Here is a 26360-nt window from a genome sequence, read left to right on the forward strand (position 1 = left end):
AATATGAAAGTGATCACATACTGCCAAACTGGACAGGTAAGAGAAAATACCCTTACAAGAATGTTAGAATAAATTTTCCTAACATTAGTGACTGAAAACTAATAGATTATTGGAGGATATATTAATTTTCTATTGCTGCTGTAACCGCTTACAAGCTTAGTAAGATGAAACAACACATATTTATTACCTTATAGTTCTGGAGTTCAGATATCTGACACAAGTTTTCATGAGCTAAAATCAAGGTGTTGGTAGGATTTGCAGTTCTTCCTTAGGTTCTTAGGGCAATCCATTTTCTTACTTTTCTAGAATCTATCCTCATTGCTTGGCTTATGGTCTACTTCTTTCATCTAAAAGGTCAGTAATGGCACATTAAGTTATTTGCACACCAAGCACCCTGTCCTACTCTTCTGCCTCCTTCTTCCACTTTTGAGGACCCTCAAATCTATCTTGCTCCTGCCCATATAATTCAGAATAATGTTTCCATCTCTGTGACCTGATTAGCAAAACTTTATTACATCTACAACCTTATTTATCTTTGACCTGGTAATACAAATTTATGGGTTCCAAGAATTAGGGTGAAGACATATTTGAGGGGCCATTATTCTGCTTACCACAGAAGGAAAGAGCAACATACACATAATTAAAAAATCGTGTTTACATCATACTTTTTAGAAACACACAAGAGAATATTGCATAATATGTTTAACATTTTGAAGGAAAATAATATTAAACTAGGATTTTACACTCAACTGAACTATTATTTAATGTGAACACACAATAAGTATAATCATAGGCATAGAGGTTTTCAGAACGTAACAAAAAAATTAGACAATTTTTTAGAAAATAAATAATTGCAAAAAGACTTCGTAGACTATGGAAAATAATAATTAGTATCCATTTTTATAAACAGTATATATTTGCCTGGGGTTACATTTTTGATAATACCTATGTGGCAAGAGGTGGAAGAAGAAGAGTAAAAGCTACCAAAAAATAAATAAATAAAAGATCAGAACATGCTAAGGTGTGCATATTTGGGACAAGGTAGAACATGATATTTAAGTTTTAATTTTAATTTCTTAGTTTAGCTTAGAATGAAATCTGGGCATTGGCAAACTACAGATTGTGGCCCACTGTCTTAATCCAGTTTGTGCTGCTGCAACAATATATCACAGACTGAGTAATTCATAAAGAACAGAAATTTATTACTCACAGTTCTAGAGGCTAAATAGTACAAGGACAAAGTCTTATCATTTGGTTAGGGCCGCTCTCTGCTTCCTAAATGGAGCCTTGAATGCTGTCCTCTGGAAAAGAAGTGCTCTCTGTGCTCAAATGGCAAGAGGCAGAAGGGCGAAAAAGGGGAAAATTCCCTCCGTCAAGCCACTTTATAATGGTATTAGTCCATTCACCAAGGGGAAGCCCTCATGACCTAAACACTTCCCAGAAAGCCCCACCTCCCAACACTGTTGCATTGGGAGTTAGGTTTCTAGCACATGAATCTGGGGTCATATTCGGACCATAGTATTCACAAAGTGCCAAATTTCACCACACCCACTTTTAATGTATTTTTATATTGCTTTGATTCTACAGTGAAAGACTGGAGTAATTGTAATAGAGACTATGTGGCCCATACAGCCAAAACTATTTATTATCTGTCTCTTTACAGAAAATGTTGACTACTGATACAAATTAAAAGGAAAATAGCCATCACTTACAAACAAATAAAATATACTCAAATCAAAATTGGTGGGACACATTAAAGAAAAACTTAAAATTGCATAGCTCATATGCATTTATTAGAAAACAGGCAAAGTTAGAAAAATCAGATCAGTGTTCAATACAGGCATAATAGATTAGACAAACTTACTGAATACTTACAAAGGAATTCTATAAGCAGGCAAAAGCATTGAACTAGACATACAGCAACAACCTAAATTGATCTTAAAAAGTGTGGGCTTTTTTGCAAAATGCATTAGGAAATCTATAGCAAAATAAAACCTATATAAGTTAAAATTCATTCAGATCCAAAATATCACTACCTAGTTTAAATAAATATATATGCATAATAAATTTAAAGCCATTATAAAATTAATAATTTAGTGCATATTATAGAAGGCTTAACAAAAGAGGGAACGTTAATATTTTAATGTGTTATGAACCAAGTATTACCATTTGTTTGGCATTTTAAGTTCAGATTTTAAAATAATAATTATGAAAATTATATATAATTATATGTGTACATATGTGTATATATGTGTATATGTGTACATATATGGCCATTATTTCTGCTAGATTTTAGACTGAGTTGATTCTGTTCTAATTCCAACATTAAATGTCATATAAAATGTAACAAAATTCAGAAACATGTTATGTTATAATCGACATAGAAATAAAACTTTTAGAACCCCAAATATCAGAGACAGAGATGAAATTCCAAGCCAGAGCCATAAACTCAAGCTGATGCCTTGGCAGCTTAAGAGGAAAAAAACAAACAAACAAAAAAAACAGACATAGACATTACACCTGGGAATTCTGGGAATTGAGATAGTCAAAATCCATACTGTAACTGTAAATGCACACTCATTTGGGAACTGACACACAGCAAATTAATCCTTTCTCTCCGTTACTACTCCCATTTTGTTACCTAATCATCAATAAATATTTGTGTGCTATTCTCTATGAATTGCATAAAGCACTTACTTTCCTAGTTTTCTTCATCTCTATTCCCCACCAAAAAGAACAAAAATAAAATATGCTAATTACAGACTCACATAACTCACTGTCATCTAATGCATGCTTTTGTAGGATAAAAATATTTAGAGGTGTCATTTTTATGTTGTTTAGATTGTTTCTTCTTATGGGCATATGAGTAACTTAGAGAACTGTGTGATGTCACTGCTGCACTACACCTAGATTCCAGAAGTAATGAATTCTTAGAAACATTCGTAAACCTCTAGGATGATCATGGCGGAAGGGAGACATGACTAGATTGCAGCTCCAGAGAGAGCAGCGTGTGGAGACTCACATGGTTAATTTTAACTCCAGAATTGCAAGAGCAAACCAACAATCTCAAGAGGCCCCATAGACCCTCTTAAGGAAGGGGACCGCTCCTGCAGGACCCAGGAGACACACCAAATACTGTGAGTGCCCCAACAGTGCAAGTGGGAAAGAGAGAGCCTGCTATCCTGAACACACGCCCCCACTGGAGAAATTGAACATCTGTTTGAGGGAGAAGTTTTTGACTACCTGGAGCTGAGTCAATTTAGAGAGCCAAGCAAAACACAGGGGTAGAGGAAGCAGCAGAAAGGCCCTGGGAGCTTGCTGGGTCCCCAAGCAGCCCATTCCTGCCTGGCACCAATCCATCTGGAGGGTTGCTATAATGAGACTCTGAGTTGTTGCCTGAGTACATGGTGGGAATGAGATTAGCCCTTTGGTTTGCGTGGGAGCTGAGTGTGGCCTGTGACTGCCAGCTTTTCCCTACTTCTCCGACAACACGCATGACTCAGCAGAAGCAGTCATAATCCTCCTAAGTACACAACTCCAATGACCTGGGAATCTCTCCCCCATCCCCCACAGCAGCCACAACAACACCCACCCAAGGAGAGTCTGAGCTCAGGCACACCTAGTCCAGCCCCCACCCTTGGTCCTTCCCTACCTACCCTGGTAGCAGAAGACAAAGGGCATATTATCTTGGGAGTTCCAGGGCCCCAGTCACTGCTAGTCCTTCTCCACACACCTTCAACTGATGCTCTCTGGAAAGTGCCACTTCCTGGCAGGAGACCAACCAGCATAAGAATAGAGCATTAAACCACCAAAGCTAAGTACCCTCATGGAGTCCATTTGCAACCCCTGCCACCTCCACAGGAACAGGCACTGGTATCCACGGCTGAGAGACCCATAGATGGTTCACATCACAGGACCCTGTGCAGACAATCCCCAGTACCAGCCCAGAGCTGGGTGGACTTGCTGGGTGGCTAGACCCAGAAGAGAGACAACAATCACTGTAGTTTGGCTCAAAGGAAGCCACATCCATAGGAAAATGGGGAACACCACATGGAACAAAAGAATCTGAACAACAGCCTTCAAGCCTAGACCTTTCCTCTAAGAGATCCTAGCGAAATGAGGAGGAATCAGAAAACCAACCTTGGTAATATGACAAAACAAGGCTCTTTAACTCCCCCACAAATTCACAGTAGTTCACCAGCAATAGATTCAAACCAAGAAGAAATCCCTGATTCACCTGAAAAAGAATTCAGAAGGTTAATTATTAAGCTGATCAGGGAGGGCGGAGAAAGGCGAAGCCCAATGCAAGGAAATTCAAAAAATGATACAAGAAGTGAAGGGAGAAATATTTAAGGAAATAGGTTAAAGAAAAAAAAAAACAATAAAAATTTCAGGAAACATTGGACAAATTTATAAAAATGCAAAATGCTCTGGAAAGTCTCTGTAATAGAATTGAACAAGTAGAAGAAAGGAATTCAGAGCTCGAAGACAAGGTATTTGAATTAGCCCAAATACAACAAAGACAAACAGAAAAGAAGAAGAAAATATCAACAAAACCTCCAAGAAGTCTGGGATTATGTTAAATGACCAAATCTAAGAATAGTCAGTGTTCCCAAGGAAGAAGAGAATTCTAAAAGTGTAGAAAACATATTTGGGGGAATAATTGACTTCCCCAGCCTTGCTGGAGACCTAGACATCCAAATACAAGAAGCACAAAGAATATCTGGGAAATTCATTATAAAAAGATCATCACCTAGGCACATTGCCAACAGGTTATCCAAAGATAAGACAAAGGAAAGAATCTTAAGAGTGGTGAGACACAAGCACCACGTAACCTATAAAAGAAAACATATCAGATTAACAGCAGATTTCTCAGCAGAAACCCTATAAGCTAGAAGGGATTGGGGCTCTATTTTCAGCCTCCTCAGACAAAACAATTATCAGATAAGAATTTTCTATCCAGGGAAACTAAACAACATATTTGAAGGAAAGATATGGTCTTTTTCAGACAAACAAATGCTGACAGAAATTGTCACTACCAAGCCACCGCTACAAGAACTGCTAAAAGAGTTCTAAATATTGAAACAAATACTGGAAACACATCAAAACAGAACCTGTTTAAAGCATAAATCATACAGGACCTACGAAACAAAAATACAAGTTAATGAATAGCGCGATGAATGCCAAAGTCCTCGCATTCTAAATACTAACATTGAATGTAAATGGCCTAAATGCTCCACTTAGAGGATACAGAGTCACAGAATGGATAAGAACTCACCAAGCATCTGCTGCCTTCAGGAGGCTCACCTAACACCTAAGGACTCATATAAACTTAAAGTAAAGTGGTAGAAACAGACATTTCATGCAAATGCACACCAAAAGCAAGCATGGGTAGCTATTTTAATGTCAGACAAAACAAACTTTGAAGCAACAGCAGTTAAAAGAGACAAAGAGGGACATTATATAATGGTAAAAGGCCTTATCCAACAGGAAAATATCACAAACCTAAACATATATGCACCTAATGCTGGAGCTCCAAAATTTATAAAGCAACTGCAAATATACCTACGAAATCAGATAGACAGCAACATAATAACAGTGGGGGATTTCAATACTCCACTGACAGCACTAGACAGGTCATCAAGACAGAAAGCCAACAAAGAAACAGTGGATTTAAACTATACTTTGGAACAAATGGACTTAACAGATATATGCAGAACATTTCATCCAACAACCACAAAATACACATTCTATTAAACAGCACATGGAACTTTCTCCAAGATAGACCATATGATAGGCCATAAAAAAGCCTCAATAGATTTAAGAAAATTGAAATTATGCCAAGCACTCTCTCAGACCACAGTGGAATAAAACTGAAAATCAACTCCAAAAGGAACCTTCAAAACCATGCAAATATATGGAAATTAAATAACATCCTCCTGAATTAGTATTGGGTCAAAAATCAAATCAAGATGAAAATTTAAAAGATATTTGAACTGAATGACGACAATGACAAAACCTACCAAAACCTATGGATTACAGCAAAGATGGTGCAAAGAGGAGAGTCCATAGCCCTAAATGCCTACATCAAAAGACTGAAAGAGCACAAACTGACATTTTAAGATCACACCTCAAGGAACTAGAGAAACAAGAACAAACCAAACCCAAATCCCACAGAATAAAGGAAATAACCAAGATCAGAGCAAAACTAAATGAAATTGAAACAAACAAAAAGCAAACAAAAATATACAAAAAGTAAATGAAGCAAAAAGCTGGTTCTTTGAAAAGATAAGTAAAATTGGTATACCATTAGCAAGATTAACCAAGAAAAGAAGAGAGAAAAATCCAAATAACCTCACTAAGAAATGAAACAGGAGATATTACAACTGACACTTCTGAAATACCAAAGATTATTCTCGGCTACTATGAACACCTTTATGCACATAAACTAGAAAACCTAACAGAGATGGGTAAATTCCTGGAAAAAACACAACCTTCCTAGCTTAAATTAGGAAGAATTAGATACTCTTAACAGACAAATAACAAACAACAAGATTTAAATGGTATTTAAAAACCTACCAACAAAAAAAGCACAGGACCAGATGGATTCACAGCAGAATTCTATCAGATATTCAAAGAAGAATTGATACCAATAATTTGACACTGTTCCACAAGATAAAGAAGGAACCCTCCCTAATTCATTCTATGAAGACAGCATCACCCTCACACCAAAACCAGGAAAGGACATATCCAAAAAAAAAAAAAAAAAAAAAAAAAAAACTACAGACCAATATCCTTGATGAAAATAGATGCTAAACTCCTTAACAAACTATTAGCTAACTGAATCCAACAACATATCAAAAAGATAATCCACATGTTTGCCTTAATTTTATACCAGGAATTCAGGGTTAGTTTAACATACGCAACTCGATAAATGTGACACAACACATAAACAGAATTAAAAACAAAAATCACATGACCATCTCAACAGAAGCAGAAAAATCATTTGACAAAATCCAACATTGCTTTATGATTAAAACTCTCAGCAAAATAGGCATACAAAGGTCATACCTCAATGTAATAAAAACCATCTATGACAAATCCACAGCCAACATAATACTGAATGAGGAAGAGCTGAAAACATTGCCCTCTGAGAACTGCAAGATGACAAGAATGCTCACTCTCACCACTCCTCTTCAACATAATACTGGAAGTAATAGCCAGAGCAATTAAACAAGAGAAAGAAAGAAAGAGCATCCAAATCAATAAAGAGGAAGTATCTTATACAAGTTACTCTGTCATTAATAGAAGTATAACTCCATAAAATATTTGTTAGTATGAAAATATATATGTTTGTCTTCCAAAGTCTAATTTTCAAAATACAATCATTTATGGGCTCTTCACAATTGTTTTCATATCAATCATATATGCCTGTATAATTAGCCACTAGCTATTTTTTCCATTATTAATTTCCTTAAATAATTATTTTAAAATAAAATACTATGTCATTGTTAAAATTTACAGAAAATTCAGTCATATTCATAGTTATTTCATATTTTAATATTCACTAAAACAGTATAGTGTAGCATATTCTTTTTTATTTTATTTTACTTAATTTTAACTGACAAATAGTTATTGTAATGTACCATATTCTTTAAATGCATAAACTTCAAAGCTAAATAGTTTAAGTTTGAATATCTTCTCTCCCAATTACTAAATCTTTGACTTTGAATAAGTTTTTTTTTGTAGTAGTAGTAGTAATAGATGTCTAGTCTATAAAATAGAGATATTATAGCATATTTTTTCATCAGCATATGTTAGAATTAAATTAACTGGGTTCTCCAAGAAGCTAATGCCAAAAGGTATTATATGTGCAAGAAAAAAATGGAGAGAAAGCCAAAAATCCTAGGAATGTTGTCAGACTGCAATGCAGGTTTAAAATTTTTGAAGGAGAGAAGAAAGGTGGAACATATTGGTAGGAAATATTTCAGACTATTAGTACTAAGAATGTTTTGGCAACGTAAATGGGGAGTTCTAAAGCCCAGTTCACTCATTAGAGGTGTCCTGCATCTCTCTAAACCTACTTTACTATTCTTGCCACAGTCAGTCATTGCCTGGGAGAAGTCTGTAGAGGTGTAGTTTTTCACATTTGTGATAATTAATTACAGAATGCAATAACTGAGATCATTAGTTAATTACACTCCTCACAGTCCAAGATCTGAGGTTACATTTTCTTTGTTGCAAAATATGTAAAACATTTAGAACACTTCTGCCAAATAAAATGAATGCATTATTTTTTTCCTATAATTAATGTTATTAATATTCAAAACTAGTAAAATCAATGCTTGTCCTGTATAATCTAGTTTAAACTTGAGTTTCCACATTTTGGGAGCCTCTACTCCAAATCAGTAATCTTCAAATAAATCACTTAGATTGATTGTTAATAATATGCTAATGATGTCTCTGCTACCCAGTCTCAGAGATTCTAATTCTGTAGTTCTAAAGTGAGGCTCAGAAGTCTTCATTTTTACTAAGCATCCTGAAAGATATCTCTATCAGTAGCATATATGCATCTAAAAATAACAGATTTTATTTTAGAGATTTAAATTTATTTTTGAAGATGGACCAGAGTACCTTTTGAACAATAAAGTTTATATGCAAAATGATACTATCATGTGGAATGGGAAATCTAGGTTCTTCTCTCTTTTGTAACAGAGAGACGTCTCAGCATTTACAACACATGGAAAACTTATTGAATTACTCATATTTATGGTGTAGAAAAGGCAGGCAAATCAGAGATAGCCCCAAGTCATTTAACCCAAGGCATGTCAACCAAAAAGTCACACACAAAAATCTCCAAATACGTTGAATTTACTTGGGAATTACAAATGATAATTATAACCTAAAATGTATAACTATTGCAAGTCATATATCCATTTTCTCTGAATTTAAGAAAAAAATTCTCATGGGGTTGTTTTAGAAAGTCCTTGGGAGAGTCTTTATCTTAGACATGCATGTGTGAGCCCTCTTGCTTCATGTCCTCCCGACTCTAGTTTGTTTGGATCTCTCAAAAAGTGATTTCACCCAGCATCTGAAACATTCAGAATTGTGAGTTGCTTTGCGTTGACACAAAGAGGAGGCAGGGAGTACATCTGGAATGTTGATAATCTCAGTGGGGTTTCATAATTAGGCTCCCTCTGATAAATCCTCTGAATGTAAAAAAGGATCAAGCCTTTGATAAGTTAGAGAGTGCTAAAGAAAAAGATGTATGAGAAAGGTGGGGAGGCCATTTCAAATTCTTTATAGCCTCTGTGCAGCATTTACATATTGTCTTTTTCCAGACTTTTATCTCATAAATGTATAGACTTGTGTTTTTCTTCTGACTTATGGCATTCTGGCATTGCATAAGGTGTTGGAGCTAAAGACTTTAACAAGAAGTACATGATCTTTGTCAAGTGCTTAAGAAACTCTGTCATTAAAATAATTAAAATAGTCTATTTAAATTTTTATTAGTTTTATTAAAAAAGATTAAACTTTTCAAATAGTTTTGAGCTTTAAATGATTAACACTGATTGTCAATTTTCACATGTGATCCCCATTTCTACTACTACTGAGCAAATTCCCAATATTAAATTTTAGACTATTATATTTAAAATGTGTCATGCTATCAAAAAATGAATAATTATATTAATATACATGGGTTGTACATGTGTGTGTGTGTGTGTGTGTATGTGTGTGTATTCGTGGGAATCAATTTAAAACCTACATTTTCTTTTTCATATAAATATATTGATTTTTCAATACTTTGTTTAAATGAAACAAATAAATTTAAAATGTTATGCTAAATTATCTTGCTTAATAATAGTACATAAAAAAGTTTCAGTAAAGATAAAAATATGTGAATGTTTCAACACACATCAAAGCATAGTCTAGCTACAAAATTTGTTTTTGTAACTCTTATTCTAATTAACCATATTTACTCTCAGTTGCTTACACTAAAAGTAAAAGTTTTTTAGGTTGTTAGTGAAATATTTTAAAGATAAATTATACTAGTCCTTTAAAAATGTATTCTACCTTAAATCAGTGCTCACTATCAAAGAAAGTGTGTCTTCCTGTGGTCCTACACATAGTTTAGTTATTATATGGATGAGAAAGAATATAGTCAACTCACCATTTGACTGAAAGACTTTTTTCTCATGTCGGTTGCAAATTTTTGTCAAGCATATAAACATTTCTTAACTCACATGGAGACAAGAGTACATGACATATTTCCAATATTTTGTGGCATTTACTTTTTTTCACATGTTTTCTTCATAAGTAAAGAGACTGTCTATTAGGTAAAGATAGTCACAAATAAATTCTCTGGAAACTAGTAGAACAGATGTATGTTAGTGACATAGTCAATTGGATTTGCAATGTGTCTTATCCACAGTGACATGTAGTGATATGATGCTACTCAGTAGTATTCACACTACACTAGAATATTGACTGCCATATTATAGTAGTTTATAAGCCAGTATATTGTAAAAGGCAAACGATTTCTTTAGATTACAAATAATCAAGACATTTCAAATATAGTTATTGCCATGATTATCATTTCATTGTGTTGGCTTTCAACTCTTAGTTATTAATGCTAGTATCTTCACTTTTAAGTGTTGGCATTAGCTCCAAATAATTTTTTTATTGCCCTCTTAAACTTTTTAATCATTTAAAAATTGATATAAATCCCCAAATTTATAGAAATGCCAAATTATTTACATAGATATCAGCCTACTCTCTTTTCTGAGTATTTAGTAAAGAAATGTACATAGAAGCCGGACGCAGTGGCTCAAGCCTGTAATCCCAGCACTTTGGGAGGCCGAGACGGGCGGATCACGAGGTCAGGAGATCGAGACCATCCTGGCTAACACGGTGAAATCCCGTCTCTACTAAAAACTACAAAAAACTAGCCGGGCGAGGTGGCGGCGCCTGTAGTCCCAGCTACCCGGGAGGCTGAGGCAGGAGAATGGCGTGAACTCGGGAGGCGGAGCTTGCAGTGAGCTGAGATCCGGCCACAGCACTCCAGCCTGGGTGACAGAGCGAGACTCCGTCTCAAAAAAAAAAAAAAAAAAAAAAAAAAAAAAGAAATGTACATAGAAATGGCACATGCTAAAGACTAAACTCTAAAACTAGTTGGAGTCTAGCCCACAGTTTTAAAAAATATATATAAATAGAATAATTATAATAAAAAATAAAGATTCATATTGACAATTTCATTCTATCCAGAGAAAGAAATACGATTTTTTACAGATGGATCTGTATTTATACTGACAAATATGATTTATTATTCCATTGTTGATCTGCACACTCTGTAAATTTTTGAATTTCTATAAAAATATTATATAAACCCTTTACTCCTATATTTAAACAACTTTTATATCAGATCTCACAGTGCTATAAAGAAATACCTGAGACTGGGTAATTTACACAGAAAAGAGGTTTAATTGGCTTATGGTTCTGCAGGCTGTACAGCAAGAATACTGGCTTCTGCGCCACTTCTTGGGAGGCCTCAGGAAACTTACAATCATGGCGGTAAGCGAAACTGGCACATCGCATGGCTAGAGCAGGAGGAGGAGGATGGGGTAAGGTGCCATAATGTGTTAAACAATGAGACCTTCTGAGAACTCTTCTCATGAGAACAGCGCTAGGGGTATGGTGCTAAACCATCCATTAGAAACTGTCCCTATATTCCAATCACCTCCACCAAACCTCACCTCCCACACTAGCGATTACATTTCAGCATGAGGTTTGTGTGGGAACACAGATCCAAACCATATCAAGTTATAAGGATTTTCATAATGATACTTGAATTACCAATCCATTGTTAGTTGGAAGAATCATTAAGGACCACTAAAAAAAAAAAAAAAAAAAAAAAAAAAGATACCTAATACCCTACCACCAGCCATATAGAGTTGCTTATATAACTAGACCCCATTTTTTCTCCTGTTAGATTTGCAAAAATAAGAAAGTTTAATTTCACATTGTTTTGGCAAAAACATTAGAAAAGTGAAAGCATTCATGTATACTTGGTGATAGTACAGACTGATCCAACTTCTAAGCATACTATAGCTATACTTAAGCAAATTATATAAGCACATACCTTTCAATGAAGCCATCTTATTTCTAAAACTTTATATTCCAGACTCACTTGATGTAAGCATAAAATAAATTACACAAGGTCATTTGTTGAAGCATTTTTAAGAGAAAAATATTGAACAAAAATATGGCCAAATAAATTGTGGAATAGTCATAAGATAGAATATTATGCAGACATCTAAAATAATAAGGAAATCTTCATGTATTAATGGAATATAAATATAAAATATTTAAATAAAAACATGAAAATGTAAAAGAGTATTTATATTGTGCTACTAGTGTTAAATGTGTTACAAATTTTGTACACTTATGCATGTATAAGTACTATTTTAAACAATTTTGATTTTTTAATCTACCCTTATTATTATAAAAAGAACTGATGATATTTCTGGGAGAAGAGGGTTGCTTTATATATTCCTGGAAAGGAAGCTCTACACTGTTTACCCAGTTTGTCTCTAAATGTTGTTAGTTCAAATAATCTCTTTTGCAAGTTGCCCAATTTTCCTCAGTAATAGCATTTTACAAAATCGTAGTGTAATATCAAAATGAAGATATTGACATTGATACACTCCTTATTTACAATTTTTCAGTTTTACTTGTACTTATGCAAGTATGTGTGTGTGTGTGTATGTGCTGTACAATCTTAAAACTTGAGTAAGTTCGTGTGTGTACCACCACAGTCAAGATACTGAAAAGTTCAAGCACCACAAGGATCCCCTCTTGCTGTCATTTTATAACTATCGTCACTTTGCTCTAGGCTTTCATCTCTAACTCCTGGCAAGTGACTAATCTGTTCTTTTTTTCCTCAAATATTGGTATTTCAAAAGTACTGCAAAAATTGAACTATGTAGTGTTTGTTTTTTGAGGTTGACTTCTCTCACTCAGCATGAATGAATGCTAATGAATGCAGGGACTTAGATAAATACCTGGAAATTCATCCAAGCTTTTTTCAGGTATCAATTGTTTATTCTCTTTTTACAAATTGGATAACATCCCATGGTATATATGTATCAGAGTTCATTAATTTTTCATCTTTAAGAAATATTTTACCTGGCTCCAGTTTGGGGCTATTACGAGTAATGCTGATTTGAACATTCACATGCAGATTTGTGGGTGAATTTAAAATGTAATATCTTTGTGATAAGTAATCTAAAGTGCAATTGTTGCCATGGGGATATTGCACCTTTACTCTCATAAGAAACTGCCAAACAGTTTTCATAGTGGCTGCATCATTGTATATTTCCACCAGCAATGTCTGAGTGACTCAGCTTCTTCACAAACTTGTAGAGTTTTGTTTTGTGATGATTTATTTTTTAATTTAACCATTCTGTTTAATGGTATCAAATTGTGTTTAATTTAAATTTTTTTTTTTTTTTTTGAGATGGAGTCTCGCTCTGTCACCCAGGCTGGAGTGCAGTGGCCAGATCTCAGCTCACTGCAAGCTCTGCCTCCCGGGTTTACGCCATTCTCCTGCCTCAGCTTCCCGAGTAGCTGGGACTACAGGCGCCCACCACCTCGCCCGGCTAGTTTTTGGTATTTTTTTTTTTAGTAGAGATGGGATTTCACTGTGTTAGCCAGGATGGTCTCAATCTCCTGACCTCGTGATCTGCCCATCTCGGCCTCCCAAAGTGCTGGGATTACAGGCTTGAGCCACCGCGCCTGGCCTAAACATGTTTTCTTAAATTAATTTGCAACCTGTATATATAATCTTTGGTGAAATATCTGTTTGTATCTTTTGTCAATTTTCTAATTAAATTTTACCTTGTTGTTGAGTTTTGAGAGTTCTTGTATATTCTACATACTAGTCTTATGTCAGATATGTGGAACAAAAATGTATTCTCTAAGTCTGTAACTTGTCTTTTCATCCAATTTCCATGAATTTTCAAAAAAGAAACATTTTTGACTTTGGAAAGATCTGTTTATGAGCCCATTCTGGCACTGCTATAGAAAATACCTAAGAATTTATAAAGAAAAGAGATTTAATTGGCTCATGGTGCTGCAGGCTATACAGGCAACATGGCTGTGAGGTCTCAGAAAACATTCAATCATGGCAAAAAGTGAAGGGGAAGCAGGCAGGTCTTCCATGGTCGAAGCAGGAGGAAGAGAGAGAAATGTGGAGGTGTTACACATGTTTAAATAACCAGATCTCATGAGTCCTCACTCACTATCATGAGAAGAACATGGGAGAAATCTGCCCCCATGATTCAATCACCTCCCACCAGGCCTCTCTTTCAACACTAGGGATTACAACTTGACATGAGATTTGGGCAGGGACACAAATCCAAACCCCCATCAATCTGATCTATCAGTTTTTCCTTTAATAGATTGTGCTTTTGAAATGAAGTCGAAAATTATTTGCCTACCCTTATGCTCTGAAGTGTTCCTCATTTTTTCCCTAAAAGTTTAATTGTTTTTGTTTGTTTGTTTGTTTAGTTTAAGGCCATGGTCAATTTTGAGATAATTTTTATATAAGGTATGACTTTTGCATCAATTTGGGGTGAATTAGTGTATATAAAATGCTGATGATTCCAATCTATGAAAATGGTAGATCTCTTCATTGATTTTGTTTTCTGATGTTCTAATTTTTATTTTGTAATTTTCACGTTTTGTTAGATATATAAATGAGTCATATTTTATTTTGATATTGCAACCAGTATTTGTTTAAAATTTAATTTCCTTATGTTAAATATTAGTTAAATGTGATTGATTGTTGTGGGAAGTCAGGGACCCCCAACGGCGGGACTGACTGGAGCCGAGGCAGAAGAACATAAATTGTGATGACTTCATGGATATATTTCAGTTCCCAAAATTAATACTTTTATAATTTATTATGCCTGTCTTTACTGCAATCTCTGAACATAAATTGTGAAGATTTCATGGATATATATCACTTTCCTAATAGTACTCTTATAATTTCTTATGCCTGTTTTTACTTTAATCTCTTAATCACGTTATCTTTGTAAGCTGAGAATGTACATCACCTCAAGACCACTATTGTACAAATTGATTGTAAAACATGTGTGTTTGAACAATATGAAATCAGTGCACCCTGAAAAAGAACAGAGTAACAGCAATTTTCAGGGAACAAGGGAAGATAATCATAAGGTCTGACTGCCTGCGGAGTCAGACAGAACAGAGTCATATTTTTCTTCTTGCAGAAAGCTTATAGATGGATGTGCGAGTAGGAGAGATATTGCTGAATTCTTTTCCCAGCGAGGAATACCCTGGGGAAGAAATGCATTCCTCAGGGGAAGTCTATAAATGACTGCTCTGGGAGTGTGTATCTTATGCAGTTGAGATAAGGACTGCAATGCACCCTGGTCTCCTGCAGTACCCCCAGGCTTACTAGGGTTGGGAAATTCCAGCCTGGTAAATTCTAGTCAGACCGGTTGTCTGCTCTTGAACCCTGTTTCCTGTTAAGATGTTTATCAAGACAATACCTGCACAGCAGGACATAAACCCTCATCAGTAATTCTAATTTTGCCTTGCCTTGTGATCTTTATTGCCTTTGGAAGCATGCGATCCTTATGACCTACTCCCTGTTAGTACATCCTCTCCTCTTTTAAAATGCCTAATAAAAAACTTGTTGGTTTGGCAGCTCAGGGTTGTCAACACGGTCCTACCAATGTGTGATGTCATATTGGACCCTGGAGGCCAAGCTGTAAAATTTCTCTCTTTGTACTCTTTCTCTTTATTTCTCAGACCGGCCAACACTTACGGAAAATAGAAAGAACCCATGTTGAAATATTGGGGGCTGGTTCCTCTGATAATTGATTTTTGTGAATTTATCTTGTATCCTAAGACATTGCTGATCTTACTCAAATCTAGGAGCTATTTTTTAACCAAAATTTTATATAATTTTCTATATAGACAATCCATAACATCTATAAAGATAAAGATATGTTGGCCTTTCTAATCAATAGACATTTTTTTTTTCTTCTTGCCTCATTGAAGTGGCTAATAGTCTCAATACTGTTGAATAAGAGTAGCTGAATAAGAAACAGGCCAACTTTGCTTGGAGGAAAACACTCAGCTCTTTACTACTAAATATGATGTAGGCTTGAGGATTTTTATAGATGTTCTTTATCAGTTTATGGTAATTCTCCATTTCTAGATTGCTGAGGTTGGGGGTGGGTTACATATTATTTAATAATTTTAAAATATTACAGTATTTATTTTAGCATTCTCTGGAAAATAATATTTATATAATATTACTTGAAGGTTATATGATTTTAAAAGATATAAACCAGTTCATATTGAGTAGCCTTGGAACTTTCCTTTTTTTAACTTAATTTAAATTTACTGTATTTAGTATTACTTTTAGTTATAAATTGACAAATTATACTTACAGATATTTATGGAGTACAAAATGGTGGTATGATGTATGAATACAATATGAGATAATTAAATCAAACTAATTAACATATTAATCATTTCAATTACTTATTGTTCTGTTGTGAGAATATTTAAAATTTAGTCTCTTACAGATTTCAAGATGTACATTATTTAAATCTAAGACCTGAAACCATAAAAATTCTAGAAGATAACATCAGTAAACTAGTACTCTTCTAAACGTTGGCTTAGTCAAAGAGTTCATGATCAAGGATGCAAAAGCAAGTGCAACAAAACAAAAATAAATAGATGAGATCTAATTAAACTAAAAAGCTTCTGTGCAGTAAAACAATCATAAGAGCAGACAGAAAACCCACAGAATGGGAGAGAATATTCATAAACTATACCTCTGAGCAAAAACTTATATCCAGAATCTGCTAGGAATTCAAATAAGTCAGAAAAAAAAAACAATAATCCCATCAAAAAGTCAGCTAAGTATAGACAATTCTCAAAAGAAGATATACAAGTGGCTAACAAACATACAAAAACAGGCTCAACATCATTACTTATCAGGAAAATATTAACTAAAGCCACAATGAGATACCACCTTATTCCTGCAAGAATGAGCATAATTAAAAAATCAGAAAATAATAGATGTTGTCATGGACGTGGTGAAAAGAGAACACTTTCAAACTGCTGGTGGGAATGTGAACTAGTACAATCACTATAGAAATCAGTATGGAGATTCCTTACAGAACTAAAAGTAGAACTTTTTATCCAGCAATCCCATTACTAAGTATCTACTCAGAGGAAAATAAGTCATTACATGAAAAAGATACATGCAGACACATATTTATAGCAGCACAATTCACAATTGCAAGAAATATGGAACCAGCCTAAATGCTCATCAACTAACAAGTGGATAAAGAAAATGTGGTATATATACATGATGGAATACTGCTGAATCATATAATATAACAAAATAATGGCATTCGCAGCAACTTGGATGGAATTGGAGACCACTATTCTAAGTAAAGTAACTGAGATATAAAAACCCAAATACCATATTTTCTCACTTTTAAGTGGGAGCTAAGCTAATAGGACACAAAGGCTCATTGCAGTTTTGATTTGCAATTCCCTAATTATTGATAATGTTGAGCATTTCTTTATATATCTGTTGACCATTTGTATGACTTCTTTTAATCCATTTCTATTCAGGTTCCTTGCCCATTTTTTAATTGATTAATTTTTTCTTTCTTAGAGTTGTTTGAGTTTCTTACATAGTTTGGATATTAACAGATGTATGACATGCAGATATTTTATGCCAATTCTCTTTGATGTTTAGAAGCTTTATACATTGATATAATCTCATTGTCAATTTTTTTATTTTGCTTCCTGTATGTCAGGAGTCAAATTTTTAAAAAAATCATTTCCCAGGTCAGTGTCTTACAGTTTTTCCTCTTCTATTTTCTTCCAGCGGTTTTACAGATTCAGATCCTGTGTTTAAGCATTTAATTAGTTGTTAGTTTATTTTTATAAATATTGTGAGGTAGGGCCCAATTTCATTACTCTGGTGTTGGGTAACTAGTTTTCCCAGTACCATTTGTTAAAGAAACTGTCCTTTGCCCAATGTGTGTACTTAACATCTTTGTGGAAAATCAGTTATTCTCTTTATTTTTTTAGTCTAGCAAAAGATTTGTCAATTTTGTTTATGTTTTCAGCAGACAATTCTTACTTTCTTTAATATTTTGTATTATATATAGTCTCTATTTCATTCATCAGTGCCCTTATTTCTATTATCTTGGCTTAGATGTTTACCGCTCTAAATTTCCTCTTAGAAATCTTGTGGCATCCCACAAGTTTCAGTATGTTGTGTTACTACTTTTGCTTGTTGAAAGATATGTTTTTACTTTCTTTATCTTTTAATTTTTTCATTAACCTTTGGATGTTGACAGGCATGCTTAATTTCCATATACCTTTGAATTTTTCAAAATTTTTCTTATTGATTTTTAGGTTCATACCATTGTGGTCAGAAAGAAAAAACTTGATATAATGTCAGTTTTCTTAAATTTTATAAGCCTTTTTTACAGCCTAATATTGTTCTATTCTGGAGAATTTTCTAGATGTGCTTGAGAAGAATTTGTGTTCATTTGCCATTGAATGAAATAGTTTGTGTTTTGCTCTAAGGTGTTTTTCAAATCCAATATTTCTTTATTAATTTTCGGTCTAGATAATCTGTTCATTGCTAAAAGTGAGGCACTAAAGTTCCTAACTATCCTTGTATTGCATCATTCTTTTCAGATTAATGTTTATTTTATGTATTTAGGTGTTCCAATTGTGGTTCCATATATATTTACAATTATTATATTCACTTCATAAATTTACCCTTTTATGATTATATAATGTCCTTCTTTGTCTCTTTTTACACTTTTACAGTTTCTGACCTAAAATCTATTTAGTCTGATATACATATAGGTACCTCTGCTTTTCTCCATTTACATTTGCATGAAGCATCTTTTTCTATCTCTTCATTTATATGTGCTTTTAAAGGTGAGATGAGGCTCTTGTAGGCAGCATACAGTTGAGTACACTTTTTGTAATCCATGCATTCACTCTGTCTTTTCTATGGAAAATTTCATCCATTTTCATTTACAGTAATTATTGATAGATTAGGACCTACTACTGTCCTTTTTTTTTGGTTTTCTGGGTTTTGTTTGTTTGTTTTGCTTTGGCTTTTAGATTATTGTTATTTTTATTTTTTCCTTTCTATCTTGCTGCCTTCCTTTGTGGTGTGATGGTTTTCTGTAGTGGTATGCTTTGAAATCTTTCCATTTTTCTTGAGTGTGTCTATTATAGATTTTTCCTTTGTGATTATTATAAGACTTATATATAAGTCTTATACTAATTACAGTCCATTTCAGGTGATAACAACTTAATTTTGTATACAATTCTAGACTTTTATTCTACCCTCCACATCATGTGTTTGATGTCAGAATTTACATTATTTTGTAATATGTGTCTCTTGATAATTTATTTTAGCTATAGTTATCTTCTAATCCTCAAAGTAGGGATAGAATTCCTTTACACAAACAGCCCTAACTTATTTATACCTCTGTACTACCTATAAGTTTAAATGTTATGCTTTTGTAATTTTAATGTTGTTAATTAGCTGTCTTTTGTTTTAGCTTAATGAACTCCCTTTAGTAGTTGCTGTAAGGCAGACCTAGTAATGATGAACTCATGTACCTTCTGTTTTTTGGGGAAAGTTTTTCCTTTTTCTCATTTCTGAAGACAATTTCGCTAGTTAAAATATTTTGCAGGTTTTTTAAAAAATTTTTTTCTCTTCAGCATTTTAAACATATCATTCTGCTTTCTTCTAAACAGCAATATTTCTGCTAAAATAAGTGCTGATAGTCATATTGAAACCTCTTATTATGTGATATGTTTCTTAACTTTATCTGCTTTATAAATATTTTCTTTGTCTTAGATTTTTTGATAGTTCAATTATTATGTGGCTTGGAGAATTCCTCTCTGGGTTGATTTTGACTGGACACTTTACATTTCCTTTACTTAGTTATTGGCACATTCTCTCAAATTAGGAAAGGTTTCAGCCACCATTTCTTTAAATATGCTGTCTGGCTACTTTCATTTTATTCTTTGTTAAATTCCTATTATACATAGGTTACATTTATCAATAGTGTTCCATAACTTTCTTAGGCTTTTTCATTCTTCTTTCTTTTTGTCCTCAGATTAAATAATTCCAAATATTTTGCCTTTAGGCTTATTTATTCTTTCTTCAGCTTAATTGAGCTTGATATTGAAGCTTTCCAATATATTTTTAAGTTCCTTCATTTTATTCTTTATGTCTAGAATTTCTATTTGATTTTTAAAGTTGCATATATTTCTTTGTCAAACCTCTCATTTTGTTTATGTTATATCTTCCAAACTTGTATCTTTTTTTTTTTTTTTTTTTTTTTTTTTGAGATGGAGTCTTGCTCTGTCGTCCGGGCTATAGTGCAGTGGCCGGATCTCAGCTCACTGCAAGCTCCGCCTCCCGGGTTTATGCCATTCTGCCTCAGCCTCCAGAGTAGCTGGGACTACAGGCGCCTGCCACCTCACCTGGCTAGTTTTTTTTTTTTTAGTATTTTTTAGTAGAGACGGGGTTTCACCGTGTTAGCCAGGATGGTCTCGATCTCCTGACCTCGTGATCCACCCGTCTCAGCCTCCCAAAGTGCTGGGATTACAAGTTTGATCCACCGCGCCCAGCCTGCTTGTATTTTTTTAATATATTTTTTGTAGTTCACTGAACTCCTTTAAGAGGATTATTCTGAATTCTTTGTGAGTTTGCAGATATTCTATAGTTAGAGCCCATTATTAAGCTTTGATAGTTTCTTTGTGAGGTCTCATTATTTTTTGAATCATTAGTTGATGTTAAATTTTTGTCAACAGTGTTTTCTGCATCATTTGATATGCTCATAAAATTTGTCTTATCTAGCCTGTTGATATGGTGGATGGCATTCATTAGTTTTCAAATGGTGAATTAGATTTAAATTCATGACTAAAACACCAAAAGCAAAGGCAACCAAAGCCAAAATTGACAAATGGGACCTAAGTAAACTAAAGAGCTTTTGCACAGCAAAATAAATTATCATCAGAGTGAAAAAGCAGCCTACAGAATGGGAGAACATTTTTGCAATCTATCCATCTGACATAGGGCTACTAATATCCAGATTCCAGAAGGAACTTAAGCAAAAATTTCAGAAAAAAAAAGAAATCAAAAAGTAGGTAAAGGATATGAACAGACATTTCTCAAAAGAAGACATTTATGTGGCCAAGAAACATGATAAAAGCTCATCATCACTAGTCGTTAGAGAAATGCAAATCAAAACCACAATGAGATAGCATCTCATGCCAGTTAGAATAGTAATCAATAAAAAGTCAGGAAACAACAGATGCTGGAGAGGATGTGGAGAAATAGGAATGCTTTTACACTGTTGGTGGGATTGTAAATTAGTTCAACTGTTATGGAAGACAGTGTGGCAATTTCTTAAGGATCTAGAATCAGAAATATCATTTGACCCAGCAATCCCATTACTGGGTATATACCCAAAGGATTATAAGTCATTCTCTTATAAAGACACATGCACACATATGTTTATTGCAGCACTATTCACAAGTGCAGACTTGGAGCCAACCCAAATGCCCATCAATGATAGACTGGATAAAGAAAATGTGACACATATATACCATGGATTACTATGCAGACATAAAGAAGAATGAGTTCATGTCCTTTTATCCTTTGCAGGGACATGCATGAAGCTGTAAACCATCATTCTCAGCAAACTAACACAAGAACAACACTGCATGTTCTCACTCATATGTGGGAGTTCAACAATGAGAACACATGGACACAGGGAGGGGAACACCACACACCAGGACTGCTGGGGGATGGGGGTTAGGAGAGAGAGAGAGCATTAGGATAAATACCTAATGTAGATGACAGGTTGATGGATGCAGCAAACCACCATGGCATGGGAATACCTGTGTAACAAACCTGCACGTTCTGCACATGTATCCCAGAATGTAAAGTATAATGAAAAATAAATTCCTGTAAAAATTTTAATTTGGTAACAGTGTATAATTCTTTTTATACATAGTATTACTAGGTTTATTAATTTTTAGAAAATGTTGCATCTAAATTTATGAGAGATATTAAACTGTCATTTTCTTTTCTGTTCTGTATTAGTTTTTTTGGGGGGGGGTTGGTATCAGGGTAACATGGATTTTGTAAAATTAAGTGAGAAGTGTTTCTTCTTTTTCTATTTTTCTAGAAGAGATTATATAAAATTGATATTAATTATTTTTTAAATGTTTGGTAGAATTCTCTGTAACTTCTTCTGGGCTTAGAAATCTTTTTCTCAACTTGTCAATTCTATTTTGTTATTGATAAAAGATTATTCAGGTTGCCTATTTTATCTTGATTTTGTTTGGTAGTTTGTAATTATCTAAGAATCTGTTAGATATTTTCCAAGAATGGTAAATTCTGAGTTGCCAAATTAATAAAAAGTTTTTCATAACATTAATTTGTTTCCTTTTTGATGGCTTCAGGATTTGTAGCATTATCATCTATTTCAATCTTGATATTGGTGATCGGTATTTATCAAGGGAACCAGCCCCCAGTATTTCAATGTAGGTTATTTTCTATTTTCCCTGTGTCAGCCAGTCTGAGAATTAAAGGGAGAGTACAAAAGAGAGAAATTTTAAAGCTGGGTGTCCAGAGGAGACATCACATGTAAGCAGGTTCCATCATGCCCCCTGAGCGACAAAACCAGCAAGTTTTTATTATGGATTTTGAAAGGGGAGGGTTATACGAATAGGGTGTGGGTCACAGAGATCATATGCTTCAAGGGCAATAAAATATCACAAGCAAATGGGTAGGGCAAGGTCACAAGTCCAGGGCAAAATTAGAATTACTGATGAGGTTCCCTGTCCTGATGTGCACACATTGCCATTGATAAACATCTTAACAGGAAACAGGGTTCAAAAGCAGAGAACCGGTCTGACTAGAATTTCACCACGCTGGAATTTCCCAATCTTAACAAGCCTGTTTCATTTATACTTGTTTAGAAATTTTTGTTGTTGTACTTCTGTTATTGATTTCTAGCCTTATTCCATTATGGTCAGAGAAAACACTGTACTATTTCAATTTTTTAAACTTCTTAAGGTTTTCTTTATGGCCCAAGATATGGTCTTAGTAAATATTCCATAGGGAAGGCATATATTCTACTGTTGTGGGGTGAAGTATTTTTAAAATATGAATTATATTCAGTTAGTTGATGTTCAGTTTTTCCATAAACATGCTGATATTTTATTTAGTAGTTCTACCAGTTGATGTAAAACTCCACATCTATGATTGTGGATGTGTCCTGTTCTTCCTTCAGTTGTATCAGTTTGCACTTCATGTAATCTGAGACTCTGCTATGTGGTACGTAGACATTTAGGATTTTTATGATTTTGTAGGCTTTCTTTTTGTTAACATTATGTAGTATCTCTTTCAGTCTGTAGCAATTTTCTATGCTCTGAAACCTATTTTGTCTAATATTATTATAACCACTTCTGCTTTTTGAGATTAATATTTGCATAATATATCTTTTTTCATCCTATTATTTGTAATCTACTCTTTTTACTAAATTTTAAATTAGTTTATTTTTAGCATTATGTATTTGGCTGAGCTTTTTATCCACTCTTTCACTCTCTACCTTTTGATTTGGGTATTTATGGAATTTATATTTAAAGTAATTATTGATATGATAGTGCTTAAACCTGTTACTTTGCTTTTCAATTGTTTTACTGGTTGTCATTTACCTGTTTCTTTTTTCTTGCAGGTTTTTTGAATATGTTTTAGAATTCCATCTTTATTTTTAAATATTGTCTTTATATATATATAAATTTTTATATAATAGATATAAATTATATGTTACATATGCATATATTATATATAAATTTACATTATATTAAGTTAGACCATATACTAGTCAATAAAAATAATAATTATATATAATATATGTATAATTATATATTATGCATAAATTTATATAAAAATAGTATATGTATATTACATATACATATTATATATTATATAGAATTACATTTATATATTTATATATATATATATAAGGTTGGTGCAAAAGTAATTGTGGTTTTTGCCATTACTTTCAAAGGCAAAAACTGCAATTACTTTTTCACCAATCTTAATTATATATTATTTATATATTATAATATTAATTTATATATAAATATATAAACTTGTATATTAAAATATATATCATAATACATATATAATATGTATTACATATAAATATGAGACTCTCTCTCTCGATATATATATATATATATATATATACACACACACACATATATATAGGGGTCAGATGTCACTTCCCTCTCACCTCCATTGTCATAGATGAGAAATTCACTATCATTTGAAGAGGAGTTTCCTCACATTTAATGCATGATTTCTCTCTGGCTGCTTTCAAAATATTCTTGTCTTTACTTTTCTTGTCAATACTATAAAATTTATTAGTATGGATTTCTTTAGATTTGAGACTCTCTCTCAGCTTCTTGGATGGATATGCTTGTATATTTTACCAAAGTTGGAGAGTTTTAAGCAATTTTTATCTCCTCTTTTATTCTTACTTTTTTTCTCCTCTCATTCTTAGATTCTGATAATATGAATGTTGGAACTTTTGTTATTGTCCCTCAGATCTGAGTTCTTTTTCCTTTTTAGTATATTTTTTCTCTTTTTCTCAGATTGAGTGAACTTTATTGTTTACTACTGAAGTTCACCGATTTCGTTTTTTGTTATCTCAATTATACTATCTCCATTTACTGCACTCATTGAGTTTTTATTTCTATTTTTTATATTTTTTCAGTTGTATAATTATTTGGTTCTTTATTATAACTTCTGTTTCTCTGCTGAAATGTTATATTTTAAAAAATTGTTTCAAGAGTATTTATAATCACTTCCTGACTTAATTTTATAAAAGTTGCATTAACATTCTTCTCAGATAATTTTAATTTCTGACTCATTTCAGTATTGGAATCAGTTCTTGATATGCTGGATGATTTACCGTTGTATCTTAGATATTTAACTTATTGTGCTAGTAAATTCTTTTCCTGTTTACAGCATTTAACATGGTAGATAATCACCCTGCTTATATTTAGCACTGGATCTTGGCCTATTTTTTTTTTTTTTTGGTTATTTAATTTCTGGTCTTTTCAGTGTTGTTTTGTTATTTGTTTTTAATCTTCAGCTCAATGAAATTTAAAGGAGTTTAATTGAGCAATGATCTATTCACTAATTAGACAGTCTCCAGAATCACAGCAGATTCAAAGAGACTCCAGCACATTCACATAGTGGTAGAAGATTTATAGACAAAAAGGGGAAATGATGTACAGAAATCAGAAGTGAGGTACAGAACAGCTGGATTGGTTACAGGTTGGCATTTGCTTTATTTGAATAGAGTTTGAACACTTAGCAGTGTAAGAATGGTTGAAGAACAGCCACTGGGATTGACCAAGACTCAACTATTGTTACAGGCACATATTGCAAAGTTAGATTTTCAATTTTGTCTACCTATTAAGTTAGGTTGCAGTTTATCCACAAGGACTTAAATATAGAAGTATGTAGCCATATTTAGTTTGCTTTACCAATTCCCCCTTTTTGGTCATTTTCTCACTTTTTAAGAGAGATTTAACAAAACTTTAGTCATTGATGTCACTATGTCACTATCACCGTAGTAACTGCACTTATTTGGTCGTGAGACACAGTTGGAAACAGTAGAACAATGAGTTTTGCAAAGGTAGGAACAAGCACTGAGTAGAGGGAACTTCCCCTTGTGCTAGAATGTCCTGTTTACAGGAGAAAAACAAAACCTGGTCTGTTCTTGTCTAAGATCTATGTGTTTCCTTAAAGTCTCAGTTTGACTATGTCACTTTTAGCACAAGTGACTCCCATTTTGTATGGTTTGGTCTGTTGAGGTGCAGTGAATGAGCTGAGCACAAAAGAGTGGTCTCCCACAATTTTGTTTTAAAAAGTTCACCTTTTTGGTCAGGTGCTCACTTAGGTAAGAGTGTGACCAAAATTTAGGGCATTAGTGCCATTCTCTGTTACCATAATTTTGTGTATGCTCTCAGCACATCATTTATAGGTTACGGTATCCTCATGGTCTTACATTTCTTTTAGCTCTTGTCATTCCAGTTGAAGAGAGACCATTTGATGTTACAGAAATGGCTGCATGCAAACATTTAAAACCTTTGAGAGAATATAGCACACCAGGGAGACTATTATTATGACTATTGTAGGATAATACCAAGAGTTTGGCGTATGCTCC

The sequence above is a fragment of the Rhinopithecus roxellana genome, chromosome 3, assembly GCF_007565055.1.
Source record: "Rhinopithecus roxellana isolate Shanxi Qingling chromosome 3, ASM756505v1, whole genome shotgun sequence".
NCBI classification, from domain to species: domain Eukaryota; kingdom Metazoa; phylum Chordata; class Mammalia; order Primates; family Cercopithecidae; genus Rhinopithecus; species Rhinopithecus roxellana.